This window comes from Atractosteus spatula, unplaced genomic scaffold (assembly GCF_055471065.1).
Source record: "Atractosteus spatula isolate fAtrSpa1 unplaced genomic scaffold, fAtrSpa1.hap1 Scaffold_8, whole genome shotgun sequence".
Taxonomy (NCBI): domain Eukaryota; kingdom Metazoa; phylum Chordata; class Actinopteri; order Semionotiformes; family Lepisosteidae; genus Atractosteus; species Atractosteus spatula.
This window is the reverse complement of record NW_028296912.1, coordinates 525,001-547,887: the sequence shown is the minus strand read 5'-3', so window position 1 is coordinate 547,887 and position 22,887 is coordinate 525,001. Positions and strand designations below refer to the sequence as shown.

At 46.9% G+C, this 22,887-nt stretch overlaps 1 non-coding gene across 1 annotated transcript; it reads right to left on the bottom strand.

The window, feature by feature from the left end:
* Positions 1–11,134: 11,134 nt before the first annotated feature.
* On the bottom strand, positions 11,135–11,205 carry trnag-gcc (transfer RNA glycine (anticodon GCC)). Its single transcript has one exon. It is a non-coding gene; the product is annotated as a tRNA-Gly (tRNA).
* Positions 11,206–22,887: the final 11,682 nt, after the last annotated feature.

The window sequence follows — 22,887 nt, the reverse complement described above, 5'->3', positions numbered from 1 at the left end:
TGGTGCATCCTGTTTACATCTCTAGGTTTAAAACAGAGCCACTACTCATTGGCCAAGACCTGCTTGACAGGCTGGAGCCTCTGGTGGACTGCCAGCGTGGAAAATTGTGGGCTCAGGTCAAGCACCCTAAGCCTGTCGTACAGCAAAAAGGGGGGTTCAGTGGTTATGCTGTGATCACACAGTGCCCACTGAACACCATAGCTGAGTTGGAGGATTCTCCTGGTTCCTCTGGACGAGAAATAAATGTCTCTTCTTGCTTTCCAAAACTACAGGGAAGTCCTGCCCAGGCCAGCACTCCCACGGTCTCCCAACTACAGGAGCAGTGCTCCGAGCAGCTGCTTGACCCGCCAGGTAAAGCACACCCCTTTTTCATCCCTGAAGAAGAGTGGATCTCCCTGTCCGGTAATGAATGGGAGTCCTTTCTGTGCGCCCTGGTACCTCAGGGGGACAAGGACTACCACCCCATGGTGGTGGGAGGGGTCCAGGTGGCAGAAGTGCAGGTTGATGATGTAATTCTCAGCCTCAGCTCTGAGAAGTCCATAATCAGTGAACGTCTGTTCGAGGACCTGTCGCGAAGCCGTCAGGTGACCCTGGTGACGCAATCACAGGGTCTGTGGTGGGCACCCCCACCTCATAGGTCCATTTGGAGCAAAGGAAGCTGTGCAGCTTCCATCTCCATCGGAAAAAGGAAGTTTGCTCACTAATTCCAGGTAGCACCTCAGCTGACCCATTCGGTCTGTATTGGTGCAGACCTGTTGGTTCGACTGGGCGCCCAGCTGGACACAGTAAACAGTGTGCTGTGGACACGGGTGAACCCAGATGCCCACTCTCTAAGCGGCGACCCCGAGAACATTCGGTCAGGTCAGACGATTCCTCAGGCCTGCCAGGTAGTAAACGAATCGGACCTGATCGTTCCTGCGTCAACAGCAGGGTTTCCGGTACGCCTTGTCCTAAAGAAGGGACAGAGGATGGATGCTGAGATGGTTTTCTTCCAACCATCAGCTCAGTTTATCAGACTGAACCTAGCAGTCTGTGGTACCCCCAGACTGGAAAGGAATGGCCGAGCCACCTGCCTGTTGGTGCAAAACATAGCAAAACAAGATGTCAAAATCCCTGCTCGCACTGACATGGGACTGGTAATTGACAATGGGTTCTATGATTTCGAACTGGCCATCCCAGTACTGGGGCAGCTCCCTGGTCCCTTGGCCAGGGAGGGGGGGACCGAGCAGGTGTACTACACCTACCCCCGGCGGATGATTGCAATTATGCCAATAGAGGGATTCTGCAACCAGGAGGTGTGCAGAGTGGACCTTAGCGATAAGGATGAGATGGTTGTGTATACAGTACACGCAGGGGTTCCGACGGACCACTCAGCCGAGAGTGCGACCCGGGATACCGCCATGCCGTCAAAAGCGGGGTTCCTAGAGCAGGTACAGGATCAGGTTGGTAAGGCAGATGCCCTGGAAACGGAAAGCCAGCGTCAGCAGCTGCATCAGATCTTCCAGGATTTCCAGGAAGTGTTTGCACGGGACGCCTATGACTGCGGGGTGACGGATTTGCACACAGTGCGCATTCCTACGGCCCCTGGCGCCCGCCCAACCTATGTCAGGCAGTATCGCATTCCCCTCACGGCATACGAGTACATAAAGCAGACGTTGGATGCTCTACTAGAGCGTCAGATCATAAGGGAGTGTAACTCCACTTATAACTCCCCACTGTGGCCGGTGCTGAAACCCAATGGTAAGTGGCGTCTGACCATTAACTACCGGCAGTTGAATAAACAGGTTCCTTTGTCACGATGGCCAATGATCTACCTAGATCGGGAGTTAGCCAAGGTGACAACAGCAAAATATTTCACCACAGTGGATGTGGCCAATGGGTTCTGGACCCTTAAGGTAGAACCGACAGACCAGTACAAACTGGCCTTTTCCTTTGGAAACAGGCAGTTCACCTGGAATCGATGCCCCTTTGGGTATTCCAACTCCCCAGCGGAGTTCAACATATTTCTGCACAAAGCCATGAGTGATGCAGCCGCCAGGGGCAACCTGGTCTATGTGGACGATATTCTGATGCGGAGTCAGACCTGGGAAGAACACATGGCCGAGATCAGGCATGTGTTGACCCAGCTCTCCCGTGCAGGGGCCAAACTGTCTCTGGCTAAGGGACAGTGGTGTAGGACCCAAGTGGAGTACGTGGGACTATTGGTTGGAGCCCAAGGCATACAGCCACAGTCCAGCAGAGTCCAAGCTATCCAGAATATGAAGTCGCCCACTAACCTGTCTGAACTGCGCAGCTTTCTGGGAGTATGTAATTATTCCCGGAAGTTCATTGAGGATTACGCTGAAATAGCAAGGCCCCTCCACAAGCTGCTGCAGAAAGACGTGCCCTTTGAGTGGGGACCTTCCTCAGAACAGGCTGTGATGGAGCTGAAGCGCAGACTCGGTAGTGCGCCGTGCTTGGCCTACCCTGACAAAAATAAGGTCTTCTACCTTGAAGCAGGGTTCTCAGAGCACTGCCTTGGGGCTGCTCTGAGTCAGGAATATGACCAAGAGCGAAGGGTGGTGGCGTATGCCAGTCGAGCCCTGAACCCAGTGGAGCAAAAGTTCTTGGACTGCGAGAAGGCCCTGTTGTCTACGGTCTGGTCGGTAGAACACTTCCGTAGTTATGTAGGGGGACAAAAGATCATCATCGAAACCTGCCACCAACCTGTGACATTCCTGCATAGCCAGAGACTCAAAGCGGGCAGGGTGTCAAATAGCAGGATTGTGGCATGGATGATGGCCCTACAAGGCTATGAGATAGAGGTACGTTATGCACAGAGCAAGAAAATGTACCTGGGACAGGGCCTGGCTTTGGGCCAAGTGTGTCACGGCTGTGACACTGACATGGAAGCTCCAGAAACAATTCCCGCTGCTGAGCTACCGAACAATCACCGGTACTACGATGAAAACGTGGGCCAGGGCTTACCCATGGCCTATGTTGACGGTTGCTCTTTTCGCCACAAACAGCAGGTGCTAGCAGGGGTAGGAGTAGTCTGGCAAGACAATACTCCCTGTGGGCCGACCCGCTATAAGCTAGGACCAAAGACTAGTCAGTATGCGGAAGTAGCTGGGGTGCTGATCACCCTCCAGCAGGCCCTGACAAATGGCCTTAAACAATTTGTCATCTGTAGTGACTCGAACTACGCCCGACATAGCTTCGTGTCCCATCTTCCGTATTGGAAGGGTAACGGCATGAAAAATGCCCGGGGCAAGGAAGTAAAGAACAAAGAGTTGTTCCTGGCCAGTGACAAGCTCACGACCGAGGCTGGAATGATGGTTTACTGGAGGAAGGTGAAGGGACACTCCCTGGTGAAGAGACCCGACAAAGACGGGAATGATGAGGCCGACCGGCTGGCTAAATCTGGCGCCTTAGAGGGTGAACCCTGGCAGTTCCAGCAGGAATGGCTACCCCCAGAAACCGTGGCTGAGGTCAAGGCGGTCACCCGAAGCAGGGCTAGACAGGATGTCGGAGCTGACCCTCAATCTGTAGTGCTTGGGTCACAGGGTTTTAACACCGATCTTGCGGAAATGCAGAAACAGGACCCAGCAATTGGGCTAATGTATCAGCATATCGCTGACCCAGTGCGTCAACCTCTTTCGGAGCAGGTGCTGAGCCAGTCTCCAGAGCTGAAGGAGCTGGCAGAGGTGAAAGACAACCTAAAAATTATAAAGGGGTTGTTGGTTTGTGTACCAGTTGCACAAGGTGTCCCAAAGTGGGTAGTTCCCCGCTGCCATCGGGGGGTCATGATCCAACACGCTCATGACGAGCCCTGTGGGGGTCACCGGGGAATCAAGGCCACGTACGACACTATCCAGCAGGTGGCATTCTGGCCTCACATGGGCCAAGACATCGCCGCGTATGTAAAGGGGTGTCTGACGTGTAGCCAGTTCCAACCATCACGGCCCTTGCACCGTGCACCACTCCAGAAAAAGGGCATGACATTCCCCTGGTCCAATCTACAAATGGATTGGGTGGGGCCGCTGGTGAGGTCATCCAGAGGGAACAAATATTTCCTCACGGTTACGTGTGCATTCACAAAATGGATTGAGTGCCTCCCAGCACCCAACGACACGGCAGAGACAACTGCAGTGCTGTTGGTGAACCATGTGTTCAGTCGATGGGGACTCCCCCTGACCGTGGACTCGGATCGGGGAACCCATTTCACAGCTACAGTAATGGCAACCCTGTGGAATATGCTTGGGGTCAAGGCCCAGTTGCATATCTCCTACCACCCTCAATCCTCGGGCCAGGCAGAAAGGGCAAACCGAACGGTGGTTAGTATGCTCAAAAAGTTTGTCTCCACCAGCAGTAGGGACTGGGACATTAAGCTGCCCCTGGTTCTGATGGCCATCCGAGCCACGCCCCATTGCTCTACGGGGGTCCCACCTTTTGAGATGATGACAGGTCGGAAGATGACTCTTCCCCTACACTGTCTTTATGGGGTGGAGGACCTGAGCACGACGGGGGCTGCTACGGCCCATCAGTATGTGTCAGCGAGCACATCTGCAGGCAACCTTTGCTTTTGCCCAGAACAATCTGGGAAGGAGTGCAGAGGGTAGGAAAGCATACTATGACCGAAAGGCAGTTAACCAGGAACTCCAAGTAGGAGACAAGGTCCTGTACTTCCAATTTGCCAAACCCACAGGGGTGGCCCGGAAATTCTTACCCAGTTGGACAGGACCCCACGAGATTGTCGATAAGGTATCACCGGTAGCTTATCGAATTCGGATTGAAAAAGGAAGGCAATCTCTGGTCTATAAGTGGGTGCATCGCAACCACCTCCGGTTGTATCGCCCACCTCAAATGGCGCCGGAGGACACAGAATAGGGTTAAAAGTCTAAACCCGATCAAGAGGGGGGTGCCCCTTTGTAGCTGCAGGTAGTTAGGTACTGTAGTGTAGGTCCTCCTAGGAAAATATATTCAAAATTATAGTGGAACTGTACCATGTGCCTCATCTGTGTTCCAGAATGGGAATCCTAAAACTGCCACGGCTGGTCCTGACAGTGCTGTGGATCGCTTCGACACAGCCCCTTGAAGTTGTGGAACCCGGTCCTCCTACCGGCATAGTCCTGCAGGACGCTCCCGGATTGTTGTTAACAAATTGCAGAACATATACTCAGCGAGTGTATGTGCGGCTGGACCCAAGTGATTTGTTTCGGAAGCACATCAACATGAACAGTAGGGTGTCCCATCATGGCAGGCAGTGGGCTAAGGATGCTGTATGGCATGCCCAGCTAGACACTATACACATGCTCCGCCAGCTGAGGAAGGCAACAGTCAGCCAGGAGGAGATGACAGGCCTCAGCCGCCCCAAAAGGTTCTTGGGGGGTCTGATTGCTGCGGCCTCCACCGTGGGCTCGCTATTTTCAGCTGGTCTGTTTGCTGCATACACTGTCACCCTGACCACCCTGAGAAGGCAGGTGTCTGGGTTACTTAAGGAAATGCCAGAAATTCAGGACAGGCTGTATCAACAGCAGCAGCGGCTGGAAAGCCTAGGGAAAACCTTACAGGGCACAATATTAGCAGTAAACCTTCATGCAGCAGTGTTAAATAACACCCTCCACACCGTGGGCAGGATTGTCGACGTGTTACAGTGGGATTATGCTTACGTGCAACAGGTCAGGATGCTGATGCAGGATTTGCTTAGGGAGCTTAGTGCCACGATAACTAGCTTAGCCATGGGACAGATTCCAACTTACTTGGTTCCACTGTCCTTAGTAGAAGAAGTACTTAGGACAACCACTTCTGAGATGGTGCAGCCATTACAGGTACATTTTGCATACAGTCTAGGCAGTGCCATTCCTATACATGTCAACCCCGAAGCCAAGGAAATAGGTTTCCTGTTGAACCTTCCCATCGTGAGTGGCAAGGATATCTATAGACTCAAGTCTATATCGAACGTTGGCTTCTGGAGGGGGGACATGCATGTGAAGTTGACCACCCCACCGCTCGTAGCTTACCAGGAGGATGATCCAAATTTGTATCTTGTTCCAAACCTGGAACTGTGTATATCAACCAAGGATATCCACTGGGTATGCCCAAGTAAGCCATTCCTTAGGGACACAACTCAGAGGTTGTGTGGTATCAGAAAGGGGGCTGCCACTGAAAAGTGTAAAGCCACAGTGACGAGCAAAAGTGAGGTTAACGAACCCCAGGTTGAGCAGGTGGGAAAGAAATGGCTGCTCAGCACACCACAGTTAACGGTTACAATAACATATGACAGGCATGATACAGCTACCGAAGTGCAGCTACCCAACCAAACAGTTTTTCTACAAGTTCCTGAAGGAGCGATAGTGCATCTCAACGATTTAGCACTGTATCACCTGGAGTCAGAACTATACGAAACGGAACTCGAGATTGTGGACGCTTTCAGAGGACACGGCATTGACTTGGATGAGAGAATCCAAGAGACAGTAAGTCTTGAGGGTGTACAGGTAGTCGAATTTGTTCTTAACGACACAAACTTAAAAACTACACTGGTAGGTCCCAAGCACAGTCGTTGTGGATCCTCTGGGGCGCTAGGAACAATAAACGTGGTCATCTTGACACTGCTGCTGGGTAGCTGGATCATGGCTGGGGTAATGTGTTGGATGCTGTTCTCTTGTATCAAAGCCTTGCGGGGTAGTTTGAATGAGACAAAGGGAGCAATGGTTTATCACCGAAATCAGGTAACCACTCCCAAACGTCTGCCTGCTGCAGAGCTATCCGATACTGATAGTGAACTGCCGGAAGTTTAAGGTCTAGAGCTAATGATGATGCCCAATGCCTCATTCCTAGGTACCTTATAACTGAGAGCAGGTATACGCAACGTTCTTTCCAACACTATTTCCTGTACAAATTCTCGAGAGGTAATGTGAATATTGGGTGGTAGAATCCACCGTGGTACAACAAACATCACTTAACTCTGTTTTTGTTTTGAAGGCAACAACGCCTCAGGACCTCGTGACCTTCAAAAAGGGGGGATATGTAGCGGCAATGCTTGTTAATAAGACAGAATTAAGCGTTGGTATGCTCCTAAAGGAGGCCCCATCTCACCCTCCATCTCTGTGGTGCAGCCACAGAGAAAGAATTCATGCAAGCTGATTTAAGATGTTTTTCTTTTGATAAGAAGCAAGCTCCCAGACGGGGATGCAATTAGCTAAGCCTGGCTATCATGATCAATGGTCATCCACTGGCGCCTATCTGTCTAGGGAGTGCCGAATGGACATCTGGACTGCATTTCTAAGTGTCAAGAGTAAGTGACTTATATCTCACCTTGACCAACCAATCAGGGACTGGCAGGGCGTGGTAATACCACGTGGGTCTCCAATGCCCGCCAAACTCTCAACCAATCAGCACACATCTGGGTCTTGATCAAAAAGGGAGCGCAAGCTCAGTTCTGGGCTCTCCTTGGCCATTTTCGCGCATCCTCAGAGACAATCACGTGACAACTGCTGTTGTCTGCAAAAGGACTTGGACTTTGTTCTAAGCGCGAGGCCGAGGATCCCGTACGTATTCAGAATTCTACCAACGTGAATGCTCCGCTTGATCAACGGCAGCCTACAGTTGGACCCTCGTCGACAACCTGAATAGCTTATTCAGAAGCAGCGCTGGACCGGGAACGAACCAGCTTCTTCCCAGGCAAAAGAGTGACTTGTGAGGACTCGCGGTCACACTCTGTGCATAGAGACTTTCTACTAGCCAGCCGGACTGCTGGTAGATCCCCTCGGAGCAACGACTGCCCTGCGCGCCGCAGTCAGATTCCTCCGGCCTTCCTACTCCGAGCTGCACCTCGACTGGTTGGCCGGTAGCCAGAGGACGCCGACACAACGCCCATTGGACAACCGCTGCAACAGAGCCTGTCAGCTGGTTTGGTGTTCGTGCCGGGAAATTCCAAATCCAAACAGTGGATAAGTAAACCCCATGTTCTACATTGCGTCTCGAGAATTTAATTGTACCTCAACACAAGTTGTTATCAATTTAATTCATGAGTAATGTATTTACTTCCGAGTTTAGAGTAACAGTGGGTAATAACACTGATTAGCGATTTGGTAACCGAACGATATATATTGACATATATTCTCTGTTGTGTATCTCTTTGTGTTTGCATCTCTTCGAGATTATATACCTTGTATATTGATAACCCTCACAGTAAGGTCTGCCGCTCGTATCCAGGCAGACTAGTATATGTTTGGTGCACAGTTTATATTAATAAATGTATCTCGTGTATTGAACCCGTGTGTGTGCGTTGTTAGTTGTTCTGACGATTGATTTTCTAAAAGCCCCAACGAACAACCTCGTGATTACTGCTACAATTGATAATTGTCTCAGTAAACCCATCAAACCACTACACTATCAAGACCAGCCATACACAGTACAGTTTATGTACATACAGTAATGTTTATGTTCCTAAATTAATATCGTTTATGACCTTCAGATGCGTTATGCTCCTCTTCTTTTTATGCTCAGCTACTAAAATTTCCCTTTAGTGGTAAAATTCCATATAAATATTCAAAACTAAGCGGATTGAAATGTGCACAGTAAAGACATTAGATGATGAAATCTTTTCACTACCAACCAATGCACCACGAGTGCCCCTGTCGGTCATTTTGGCCAGCCAATCACTTACCGCGGTGCCCTACGGTGCCCTGCGGGTTGGTTACTGTACCACGGGTTTTTACCGCTCATTTTGAATGGCTGCATCTGTAGGTTGTCTCTCGCAGTGTTCAGGAATTGCATTCCGAAACTGAGTCAGATCAAAAGTTGTAAGAAAAGCACCTATGGTGTCGGTTCTAACAGCTTTATTGATTCGATGTTAAAGGCCGGAAATGGGGCACAAGGCACGCGACCGCAAAAAGCGTCGCCATCTGCTTCCAGCTGCAAAATGCCGTTTGCGGACGCTGAAGCATTTGAACTTGAACTTTATTGCCATATGTAACCGGTACTGGTACAATGGAATTCTTACTTACAGAAGGTCTCTCGATTGTAAAACAAGTGTAAAAAACAAGACAAAGTGCAAACAGTGCATCAAGACAATGTACAAACAAACAATAGACAATGTGCAAGTAAACATGTAGACATTTCTTTCCAAGGCAGCGGGTACAAGCGATCTCGCGTTTTAAAACCACCAGGAAAAGCAAAAAGGCACTTTTCCTTGCTTGCGCCGGCACACAACGACGTGAGGAGGACACCGTAGTCAGCAGGATTCGAACTTGCGCGGGGAGACCCCAATGGATTTCTAGTCCATTGCCTTAACCACTCGGACACGACTACAGCGCGCGCCGCCATTGCTGCGTTCTTGCTACAATCTCACATGGATCGCGAGGCGCCGGCGGAAACCTTTTTCAAAGTCGTTCTCCATTAAAAAAAAAACCTTTCCAAAATACAAGCCTTGCAGACAGACACACCTCAGAGGACTTAAGGGTTGCTTCATGTGGGAATGATAAAGTCTCCCCGTCCGGACAGGAAAACGGCACTTTGTTAGACACAAAAAAACAATCAACAACAGACAAATGTCTACAAGCATTTTAGAAGCCGCTCTTGAAATAGCTCTTACATTCGTGTTAGACGCAGGAATCGCCTTTTTATTGACGCTCTTACGAACGCCATGGAAAGCAAAACAAAGCAAAGCAGAGCAGAACAAAACGAACAAAATAAAACCCTCACGTCCTGCACTTGAATATAATGCCGTTACGAGCCGAAGCGGTATTGGACGTCATCCTAGCACTGCAACCCGGGGCGTACGGTATATGGGAACGAGCACACGTCACGAATTGTCTCTAATCACTCTCTGCACTGTAAGGCGCCTTGAAGCGTGCACCCTCAGCATTCATCTTTGCGCATCTGTGAAAGGTAAACTCTTGAGCAAACTCTGAACCAGACACTCAAACTCCAGCTAGCATTAGGGGTAGCATTCCCACGCTACTTGAACACTTTGTTTACGCTCAGTGCTGGATTTTGGGAACTTTAGGACGAGTGGGACTTTTCTTCTATCTGTCAATTCGTTTTGTTTTGGAGACTCTTGGCTGTCTGTGTTGTATAGTGCAGCTTAAATAAAACGTTTTCGAAAACTGTGCCGGCTCAAAAGTTGTAAGAAATCCTCTCCAGCTCTTTTAAGTCTCTTCAGTTTTGTCATTTAAAGTGAAACTAGATGTATAACTGGAGCCTCACTTATGCAAATGGTGAGGCTCCAGTTCGACATCTAGTTTTACTTTATATGACAGAAGTACGTCAGACTGCGCCGGACTGGGGGATCACTTCCGGTTATTTTTACCATCTTAAACATTTGAAATCCTCCCCTAGGCAATTGTGACACTTCATCTTGGCTCCACCTAGGACACTCTTCAATCTTCCATCACTTCTCTCTTCTCCCGCAACACTCTCGTCTGTCGGTAGTATGTGGCGTCTTTGCATTACCACCAATCTCACCACAGCAAGAAAGGAACAGGTTTTGGCAAGAGAGGAGGAGACTGCCTGGCCCAAACAGGGATCGAACCAGAGACTTTGGCGTTACTAGCACCACGCTCAAACCAACTGAGCTAACAGGCCTTGTTCTCACTGTCCTCTCTGTGCTGCAAAAAATGGAATTCAGGGAAGTTTCTTTTGTCCTTCTTTGAATAGAAAGCCCTGCAATTCAGTGTACGGGCTTTCTCGTGCTGTTTAATGGTTCTTCAAAAATTCAAATTCAAATCCTACACTGGCCTGAAGTGCCCCCCCATTTCACAGCATTTTTCAGCTGATTTAAATGTACCTAAAGGAGAAGCATTATTGAAGACCATCAATTACCAAGAGCTTTTGTCAAAGGTTTTGGTGGTCACTTTTAATGACCACAGAGAGCTATGACCTCGGTTTTACATCTCATCCAAAAGACAGCGCCTTTTTACCACACAGCGTCTCCGTCACTATACTGGGGCATTGGGACCCGCACAGACGTCAGGGTGAGCGTCCCACCGCTGGCTCCATTAACACCGCTTCCAGCTGTAAGCTTTGCTTTTCCCTGTAGGTCATCCTCATCCGGGTACTATCCTGGCTCACAGCTTCTAAGCTTCAGTGGGTTTTCAGTTGCGAGTTGAAAGGGGATGCAAGTGATGGAGCCGCTCGCTGCAAAAGCCACTGCATTGGCCAGGAATCGAACCCGGGCCTCCCGCGTGGCAGGCGAGAATTCTACCACTGAACCACCAATGCACGCTGCAAGGGTCTACAAAAAAGACGCTTTTTTACCACTCTGTGCTGGATGTTGGGTCCCAAGGGAACTTCTGGACGAGTGAGAATTTTCTGCTATCAAAATTTGGTTTCGGAGACTTTTGGCAGCCTACAGATGCAGCCATTCAAAATGCGTGGGCGATACCGCATTATTTTGCGGTACGCTGTACGCAGTCTACCGCAAGCTACCGGTAAATACCGCGAGTTACCGTAAATTCTCCTATAATACGACAAGCAAAATAATAGTATCCGGAATTTCCGCAAGGTGGAGCTAATAAAGCTCAACCTCTCATGTTTGAGCTGTGGCCAAAGTCTTTAACGAAGATATTACTAATAGTATTAATAATGAATGACCTTGGACAAGCTGTAAGTGTAAACTCAAAGTATTGCCCTGGTCAACATTCTTTTTTTCATTGACCGTCTTTGTAAAAGTAACACCACAGCATTTCGCAATCACGCATTTGTTTCCAATCATGCAAAGTACAGTAATTTTTGAGAATCGATTCACCATGCCTTTCACATGCTCATAAAAGAGATTGATTTAGGAACATAAACATATTACCGTATGAAAACTGTACTGTATACAATATGTATATGTATATTTAATGTCTTAACTGTGCCCGTTTAAGTATTGAATATTCATATCTGATTTTACCACTGAAGGGAAATCTTAGTAGCTGAGCATAAAAAGAATAGGAGCATACTGCAACGCGTGTGAAGGCCATAAACGATATTAATTTTGGAACATAAACATAGAGTATATGGCTGGTCTCGGTACTTTAAAGAAAACATACACGAAACATGGTTTCATTATGACCAGAATCGGTCTTGAGATATTTTTAACTTGATTTACAGTATTTGAGAGGTATGTCTTAACACCGATACTACAGTGCTTAAGTACTGCTCACGTATATGTTTCTAGGTTTATATTATGCATTTCATACGGTCAAATTACTTTTGAGCAACTAATAAGAAGCGCGAAACGGTATGCGTTTTAGTTTCGTTTTGTGCTGGGACCCGTGGATTGATTAGAGATATCAAGTACATACAAGTCATTTTTTAAATGTTGTAGTTCGTCTTGAAAAAATGTTACGAGTACATCATCTATCAACAATTACACAGGTCACAACATTTTGGTTACGTAATATTATTTTCTAGATTTCACGTTGTGAATATATGATTTGGGCAAACAGAGCCGCAAAGAAGTACATTATGGGTTGTTGTTGTTTTTTTTGCAGTTTTATCTAGAACAAGCGATGCTTAAACCTTTGTCTGATTCTTGTGAAACTATCCACACGACAGTTACAGGACCTAGGAGTTGACTTCAGTGATGTCACTGATGGGATGTTTCTAAAAATCCATCCTCTGTAAAACGTCTTCTCTAGTTGTCCTGCATATGTATTCGCTAATGAAGCTGTGTGTTCTGAGCCTGGATCTCTACATTTCTGTATGAACCAGCTTAGAGGGCTAAAGACAGCTTGTGTTTAAATTGAGTGTAAGGCAATTTATGCTTCTAAAGTCATGGTCAGCATTTATTATTGTACTGTGCTGTAAACTTGTTCTGTGCCTAGTCACATTATTTTATAGCGTTTTTATAGTGTTATCAAATCCGGTGGCGCTGTGTGTTAGTTTCCTGACTCCCATGTCACATGGTCTGTGATTGAAACCTGTGAAACCGGTTTAATTCGTCACAGCCAGCACTCCGGCAGAGAGGGGGTTGTACTCGTAAAGTAGAAGCAGGCGAGATTTCCAGCGAAAGACACCTCCCCCCCACCCTCATACGATTCAAATTGTTGTAATGTTTCATAGCCATTCAGGGATGCCAAATATGTAACGTTGTGGCTCTCTGAAGGCACTAGTTCTGTAGGGTTTGGGCATTTACTGAGACAATTATTAATTGTAGCAGTAAATCTCAAAGTTGATTCTTTTGATGGCTTTAGAATCCAACCATGCGACATAACTCAAACAACGCACACGCACAGGTACTAATACACGAGGATACATTTATTAATACATAGAATATGCATGTAAACCTAACAGATCTTATCGAGAGGGTTATCAGAATACAAAAGGTATATATTCAATCAGTTACAAAGAGTTACATATATCAAGAGGACATACGTTCAGTATATCATTCATTAAGACCGTTTCGTAAAGTGAACTTGGTTACAACTTCTACATTAGATACCCAAAACAAGTACATAACTCTTAGGAATTAAATTGATATCAACTGGTTGGGATAACAATTGAATTCTCGAGCTGTAATGCATTGAAGTTGAATACTCATCCAATTTCTGGGGATTCAGATCTCCTGCGGGCACAAAGAAACAGTTGCAGGCTGTTGCTGTCCAATCCGCGCTGTCTGGCTCGGTGCCAGGTTGTGTTGTGCGGCTCGCGACAGTGCGCTGCTGATGCTCACTGACCGGCTAGTTAGTGTTGGTTTTAACTAGCAAAGTTTGTGCACAGGAGAAAAGATGACTGTGGGTCCCAGCAAGTCAGGAAGAGGACCGGTTCGCTCCTGACGAAGAGCTAGTTCTGAATAGTGATTCAGCTGTCCACAGTTCTGACCTGTTCACGAGGCCTGCTGCTGGTTACTCTCTGGCAACCTCCACTCTAGACTCTTAGAACAAAGGAAAGTTCTGGCACTCGGACACACTGGCCGTTCCGTGGTTGTCCGGGCTGAGTCTCAGGATGGTCAGGAGGCGTGCTGCGAGAATGTCCTGCCCTTGGGAGCCTTCTGCTCCTGGGCCGTCCTGCCCTGGAATTCTCCTTTGAATTCCCTTTAGAACAGTCCACAGAATCCTCTCCAGAATCTTACTGAATCTTACTGAATCTCCCCTTCTGAATCTCCAGGCCTGTGTTGCCTGTTTTTACCTGGAGGACCTTCAGCTCGTTGATTGGCTGAAAGTTCCATGGGCATCAGAGTCCCACGTGGGTTACTCAGCCCTACCAGTCCCTGATTGGTTGATCAAGGTGAGATATGAGTCACTTACTCCTGACACTTAGTAATGCAGTCCAGATGTCCAACTGGCACTCCCTAGACAGATAGGCGCCAATGGATGACCATTGATCATGATAGCCAGACTTAGCTAAGTGCATCCCCCTTTGGGAGCTGTCCTAGGAAACCTTAAATCACCCTGCACTAATGGTCTCTCTGTGGCTGCACCACAGAGATGAACAGAGAAATGGGGCCTCATTTGGGAAGCTCAGAAACACTTAATTCTGCCTTATTATTAAGCCTCGCCGCTACATATCCCCCCTTTTTGAAGGTCACGAGGTCCTGAGGCATTGTTGCCTTCAAAACAAAACAGAGTTAAGTGATGTCCCTTGCCATTAGAACATTAATCTTAAATGTCCACATTACTCCTCGAGAATTCATACCAGAACCAGCATTGGATACAAACAGGATGAATAACATCTGGAGTATGTATAAACACGGTAGGAGACATTATCTAAGTCTAGGAATTACACATCAGGAAGCTCACTGTCAATATCTGATACCTCTGTAGTAGATATTTGGGGAGAAGTCACTTCCTTTCTTTTGACATGCTACCTTTGACTCATTCATGCTACCCAGAGTACATCTTGATGTAAGAGTACAGCTTTCAGAGTACACTGTCAGTCATTATCCAGCTTCCCAGCAGCAGTGTTACAATAACACCGGTTCCTGTTCCCAGCCCCCCTGATGAACCACAACACCTGTGTTGGGCACCTGCCAGGGTGGTTTGGAGGTTTGTTCCATTAAAGCAAACTCAACTACCTGTACCTCTTCAGGGCCTACTGTTTCTTGGATTTCTATCCAATTCAATAGTGTGGCACCTGAAGGTATCCATGACCTCAAGTATGGTCTTATGTTGTCTGGTTCCAGACAGTACAGTGTTAAGTCACCAAGCTGTACTATGGCCTCCTCGGGAACTTACAGGAAACTGTTTGGTTAGGTAGCTGCTTTGTGGTAGCTGTATCATACCTGTCACAAGTCATAGTGTCAGTTAAATGTGGTGTGCTGACCAGCCATTTACTTCCCACCTGCTCTTCATGGGGTTCATTAACCTCCCTCTGCTCGTTAGTAGCTTTACACCCTTCATTGGTGAATCGTTTAGACACAGCCAATGGATAGCTTTGGTAGCCATACCCATCTCAAGATTTGGAACCAAATTCAATCTTGGATTGCCTTCTGGGTGAGCTATGAGCGATGGGGTTAATGTCACATACTCCTCTACTGAGAAGAGTGGAATCAAGTGGGTTGGGATTTTGTGCCGTGGTTAGACTGGCTACAGTGGCACCAAGCTCCCTTAACAGGTCTTGTGTCAACATTCTGGCCTGTTGCACACAAGCATAAACCCACTGTATAACACCAACAATCATGTCCACTGGTTGGGGAATAAGGTTTAACCCTGTTGCATAGGAAGTTGCCTGTAGGATTTTCCCTAAGCTTTCCAACTTTTGCTGCTGTTGATACAGTCTGTCACTACCTTCTGGCATCTCTGACACCTGCCTTCTTGGGGCAGTCAGGGTGAGAGTGCCAGTAGCACACAAACCTACCAGAAAAAGCAAACGTGCAACAGTGGCGGCAGCAATCAGTCCTCCCAAAAGTCTTTTCGGGTGGCTGACCCCAGTCATCTCCTTCTGAGTGACTGTTGTCTTTCTAAGCTGGCGCAGCATGTACATGGTGTCTTTCTCAGTATGCCATGTGGCATCTTGGGCACCAACATCCTGGAAATCTGGGGAGATCTGACGCAGCGGCTGATGCTGCTCCTCCATTTCCAGGGCATCTGCTTTTTCGATTTGTTCATGCCTGTGCTCTAGGAAACCTGCAGGGGGCGGTGCAGCGGTGGAGCATGCCTGACCCTTGGCTGAGTGGTCATCTGGAGCACCTGAGTGATCTGGGATTGTTACCCCATTCTCACTGTTCAGGTCCACCCTGCACACTTCCTGATTGAGGAATCCCTCTATCGGCATGTTTACAATCGTTCGCTGGGCGTGGGTGTAGGACACCTGCTCGCTCCCCCCTTCCCTCGCTAGGGGTTCAGGGAGCTGCCCCAGCACTGGGATAGCTAGTTCATTGTCTTTGAACTTACTATCACCCACCAGGCCCATGTCAGTGCAGGCAGGGATTCTGACACCCCTCTTTGCGATGTCCTGCACTGGCAGGCGGGTGACTTGACCATCCAGCTCCAGTCTGGCTGAACCACTGTTGGTCAGACTCAGACTGACAGACTGAGCTGGTGGCTGTAAGAAAACCGGCTCGGCTTTCATTCCCTGTCCCTTCTGGGGGACTGGGTGTGTTGGCAACCCTGCCGTTGAGGCAGGAACAATCAGGTCAGTCTCACTCACTACCTGGTAGTTGTGAGAAATAATGTTACCTGACTGCAGGTTCCCTGGGTCACAGCAGAGGGAATCGGCATCTGGGATCAGGTGTGTCCACAGCGCAGTAGTCTCAGCGTCCAGCTGGACCTCCTGTCTAACCTGTGAATGTTGCACCAGGGGCACCTGGTGGTGGCCCTGTGACAGCTGCTCAAGCAGATCCTCACTAATAGAGGACCTCTCAGGGCTAAGGGTGAGGGCTACATCACCAACCTGCTCTCCTGCCATCTGGATCCCTTCCACCACTGCGGGGTGGTGGTCCTGACCCCTCTTGGGTGCCAGGGTGCACAGGGAAAGCTCCTTTTCATCGCCAGGTGGGGAGATCTGCTCCTCTTTAGGGATGTAAAAGGGGTGTGCTTTACCTGGTGGATCAGGCGGCTGCTTGGAGCACCGCTCCTGTGGCATGGAGGCTGTTGTGACCTTGGCCAGGGCACGACTTCCCTGTATATCTGGGAAACAAGATAATATTTTTATTTCTTGTCCAGAGGGAACAGAAGGAATCTCCGCATAGGCTTCTGTGTTCGGTGGGCACTGTGTGAGCACAGTCTGCCTCTTGGCCCCCCTTTCCTTCTGTACAGAAGGCTTAGGAGCCTTGACCTGTTTCCACACTTTGCCTTTCTGGTGATCCACCAAAGGTTCCACTCTGAGTCACATGCCCTTTTCTTTTTCAACCCGTTTGAGCTTGCCGTGTGACATCAAACACCTTTCAACCTCAGTGTCAATCAGTGTCTCACTGGGTAAGACATCTCCCATGGCAGCCTTGAGGTAAAAGCTTCCTGCTTTTCCTCTGTGTTTTACTGCCTGCTCTGTGACTTCAGGGGTGGAGTCAGCACTCGCTTGGGAGTGGCTGGCCTCATCCAGGCAGGAACCCTTCCGCTCAATCAGATAGACTGAGGGAGTGGGAGGGGGCGGGTCTCCGCCTCCTCCAGTGGAGAGTATCAGCTCATTCACGCTTCCGGCAGCCTTGGGGAGCGGTTGTCCCTGTCCTAATAAAGCTTGTTCAAGCCTGGCCAGGCGGGTGGCTACTGAATCCTTTTGTTCAGCTTTTTCTAGCCCTTTCCCTCCCCCGGTGCTCTCATGGCACTTAGGACGCTGGGTGCGGTCCTGTGTGCCTGCTTTGGAACGGGGCTTAGCCAGCTCAGGAGCCTGTGCTCCTTCGAGCAGGGGGGAATTAACCCTGCTGGCTCTGACGGCGAACACAGTCGCTTTAGCAGCTTTTTGCTCAGAGCGACTTTGGACATCATACTCCCAGGCTTTCTGCACGAATCTCTTAATATCAGTCATTTTCATGGTCTGTGCATCTTTATGCATTAAGATCATCTTTCTGACTGATGGGTGGAGATTCGCAATGAATAAACCCTTGAAATGTGTGTTCTCTTCGCAACCCTCATCATTTCGCCCTGCAAAATAAGTTCGTCTAAGTCTCTCGTAATATTCGCGAGGGGACTCTGCTCTCTCGTGCTTAATGTTAAGGGCGGCGGCTATCGCGGCAGTCGGGTCAATAAACGCACTGTATTCTTCGATAAGTGCTTGACACAGCTCTTCAAAGTCATTACAGACTTCTTTCATCTGCCTAGCCATCCACTCATGTACGGCTCTGCTGGTAGTTTTCCTGACCAGAAACACTTTCTCCTGTTCTGTGGCGTTTGGCAGGTACTGCAGGGTATACCTGAGGTCCTGAATATAACTCTCGATATTATTCTCTGACACTGCGGGGTCAAATCTCTCTATGTCCTTCGCTAGCTCTCTCAGAGAATGGAGGTTTATTCTCCTAGCTTCTCCGCTGACGGAGATATGACGGAGATCGTGGTCAGACTTGTCACTGCTAGAGAGAGTGCTTAATAGCGACTCGAATTCAGACCTTTTAGCAACCATCGTTAAACTTAAAGAGTATTACTTTTCAGTACGAAATCACAGTTTTACCACAGAAAACCACAAGATCAAGTATGCAATCAACCCGGTAGATTGCAAAAGATCACAAAACAATCAAGCACTGCTTAAAGAGCAAGGGGAACTTTTTTCCTTTCGGCTTTCAGCACACTGTATTGTCGTGTATGAAACCCGCGGCGTTTTATATGAATTATTCCGCTTGGTTGATTCATTTCAGTCTTGCCACGCCGGTCCAGGGACGCCAAATATGTAGTGTTTCATAGCCGTTCAGGGACGCCAAATATGTAATCATAGTGGCTCTCTGAAGGCACCAGTTCTGTAGGGATTGGGCATTTACTGTGACAATTATCAATTGTAGCAGTAAATCACAAAGTTGATTCTTTTGATGGCTTTAGAATCCAACCATGCGACATAACTCAAACAACGCACACGCACAGGTACTAATACACGAGGATACATTTATTAATACATAGAATATGCATGTAAACCTAACAGATCTTATCGAGAGGGTTATCAGAATACAAAAGGTATATATTCAATCAGTTACAAAGAGTTACATATATCAAGAGGACATACGTTCAGTATATCATTCATTAAGACCGTTTCGTAAAGTGAACTTGGTTACAACTTCTACATTAGATACCCAAAACAAGTACATAACTCTTAGGAATTAAATTGATATCAACTGGTTGGGATAACAATTGAATTCTCGAGCTGTAATGCATTGAAGTTGAATACTCATCCAATTTCTGGGGATTCAGATCTCCTGCGGGCACAAAGAAACAGTTGCAGGCTGTTGCTGTCCAATCCGCGCTGTCTGGCTCGGTGCCAGGTTGTGCTGTGCGGCTCGCGACGGTGCGCTGCTGATGCTCACTGACCGGCTAGTTAGTGTTGGTTTTAACTAGCAAAGTTTGTGCACAGGAGAAAAGATGACTGTGGGTCCCAGCAAGTCAGGAAGAGGACCGGTTCGCTCCTGACGAAGAGCTAGTTCTGAATAGTGATTCAGCTGTCCACAGTTCTGACCTGTTCACGAGGCCTGCTGCTGGTTACTCTCTGGCAACCTCCACTCTAGACTCTTAGAACAAAGGAAAGTTCTGGCACTCGGACACACTGGCCGTTCCGTGGTTGTCCGGGCTGAGTCTCAGGATGGTCAGGAGGCGCGCTGCGAGAATGTCCTGCCCTTGGGAGCCTTCTGCTCCTGGGCCGTCCTGCCCTGGAATTCTCCTTTGAATTCCCTTTAGAACAGTCCACAGAATCCTCTCCAGAATCTTACTGAATCTTACTGAATCTCCCCTTCTGAATCTCCAGGCCTGTGTTGCCTGTTTTTACCTGGAGGAACTTCAGCTCGTTGATTGGCTGAAAGTTCCATGGGCATCAGAGTCCCACGTGGGTTACTCAGCCCTACCAGTCCCTGATTGGTTGATCAAGGTGAGATATGAGTCACTTACTCCTGACACTTAGTAATGCAGTCCAGATGTCCAACTGGCACTCCCTAGACAGATAGGCGCCAATGGATGACCATTGATCATGATAGCCAGACTTAGCTAAGTGCATCCCCCTTTGGGAGCTGTCCTAGGAAACCTTAAATCACCCTGCACTAATGGTCTCTCTGTGGCTGCACCACAGAGATGAACAGAGAAATGGGGCCTCATTTGGGAAGCTCAGAAACACTTAATTCTGCCTTATTATTAAGCCTCGCCGCTACATTGTATTACAGCATTGTAATTACACATTGTAATTGTATTACACATTGTACACATGCTTAAAAGAGAAGAGAGAAAATGCAAGCCTTCTTCAGGTGTGAGGGTCTTCTGCTCAGAATGAAACGCTAAAATGTAATGTAGGCTCTGAATGGGTTCAATTATGATTTGGGCTTGATTAAGGTCGCTGCCTTTCATCTAAAACCCTACTTGAATCCTTCGAAACTAAAAATCAGTGTTAGTGAGTTCTAAATAAAGAGGTATCCAGGTAACAGTGAAACGGGCGGACAGTCTGGGGAGATCGCCCGTTTTCCATGCACCCCTTGGTGTTTCTCTCGCTCTCTCTCGGGTCACCTGATCATTAGCTCGAAAGATTTCAGTGCTTTGTGTATATTCTAATGCTAGTGGGGGCAGGGTGTGTGGGAACAGGTTTGGTTGAAATTGCATTGGAGATCTATGTTCTTCACACCTGAAATTTTCTCTGAAAGCATTTTCTTCGCAGTTTAACCGATCTTGTTACAGCATGTTACAGTTTACTATTATTAACCATATTAATTTTAAGTGCTTAATGCCATTTTTTGACCAGGCACGAATATTCTTAAGTCCATATCTTCGCAAGGGAATCAGTGCGAATTGCAATACTAATTAAATTAAAACTACTAACTACTAACTAATACTAATTAAAACAAACCAGAAACGTGTTGTTCTGTCTAATGACATTACAAGTGGAAAGATTACAGATTTTAATCGTCTTTAATTTTGTTACGTTATACATTTTAGAAACGTTTCATCCATACAAACACCACAAAACTATTTTCGGTTGTATTTCTGAATAGTATGTTACTCTTAGTTCACTATTTTAAATACATCTAATTAAGAAAGTTAGGTGTTAGCATAAACTATTAGCAATCAATAATATTAAATTTAGCACTGTAATAAGCTGTTGCACTTTCCCCCACATCTTGTAAAAATATATTTTCATTGTTCAAATATACATTAAGTCTGACTATCATATAATAAGTTAAATACAAAACTAAAGAAAAAATAGGGTTAAATATAATTCAAAATATTTTGCTAACAATGTTAACTGTTTATGAATAATAAAATGTATTAACTAAGGAGTAGGATGGCACAGTTGTTAGTATGTTTTTTGTTTTGTTTCTTTTTCATAAATACAACAGTAGTACCTGATGTCTCAGTGGCTTTCAAAATTAAATTATGCATGCAAACCTGTGAACTAGAAAGATAACTAAGATATCCATTCCTTTATAATGGTGGCGAAGTGGTTAGCATTGCTATCTTGCAGCACTAGGGTCCTAGGTTCAATTCCTGCCATCCTGTGTGTGTGGGGTTTACATGTTCTCTCTGGGTTACATGGTTTTTCTCCATATGTGTGATATGACTCCCTCTCGCACTCCAAAACATACTGGTAAGTTAATTGGTTTATGGGAAAACTAGCCCTGGTGTGTGTGTGTTTGTGTCTGTCTGTCCTGTGATGGACTGGCGCTATGTCCAGGGTGTATTCTGCCTTGTGTCCGTTGCTTACTGGGATAGGCTCCAAATCCTCTGTACTGGATAAAGAGATTAGAAATGGATGGAAGTAAAGGCACTGTGTGGATGGAACTATACACAGTGTTAGAAACCCACGATGAAATGGCAGCATCTCACTGAGAATAAAATATTTTATAGTGCTGGCTTAAGGAAACAGCCTTTCCACCTCTCTTGCACATCAGTATCCATACCTAGTTATTTAAACAAATTGCCTCTAATTATAAACATCTTAATATGCTGGCTCTGTGGATCCGCATCAGCTATGTTTGCCCATTCCTTCAATTCATGTGCATCCAACACACAGTTCAATGCCAGCAACTACACATAATCTAAAATACAATCCTTATTTCAGTATCTATGTAAACATATAGTCTGTTAACTTCATCATCTTCATCAAAAGTATGCCTAACCCCATTAGGAAGTGTTCTTGTTATAAGTGTATTCCTCAGCTTTCCCCAAATTATCTTCTTCTTGCCAACATCTCTAGTCTTTTATCCTGCAATAACTCAGCCAACACTTAAATCTCCAAAAGCTGCTTGTGTTAATTTCTTTAAATCACAAATATCATGTGTAAATACTGGCCATGTAATACTCTGCATTGCGGAATAATAGTTTATTTTAAAGGGAACTAGAGAAATCAAGAAAACAGCACTCTCTCTGCCTGCCCCAAGCATTTAAGAAGCCGCACCATGTTCTTGCTACAATCTCACACGGATCGCGAGACGCCGGCGGAAATCTTTTTCAAAGTTGTTCTCCGTTAAAAAAAAAAAACCTTTCCAAAATACAAACCTTGCAGACAGACAGCTTTTTTTCTAGAATTAATAAATGCACATCCTGTTCACTGGGGAAATTAAATCCACACTGAGCAATCTTCAATATGTTCAGAATATGACAGCAAGAATCCTATCAGGGATGCATTACACCTGTTTTCAAGTCCTTGCACTGGTTACCTATCAGATTTCGAGTCAACTTCAAAATCCTTATCCTCCTTATATACTGTCCTACAACTGTTATTATTGATCACCGAATTATTTTACTTGACATGACTTCATTCAGCCTTTCCTGAACGTCTATGACAGGCAGAGAGAGTGCTGTTTCTGGTGCGATCTTTTGCAGCTGACATTTCACTGTTTTAAACGAACAAGAAATTAGATTGCTC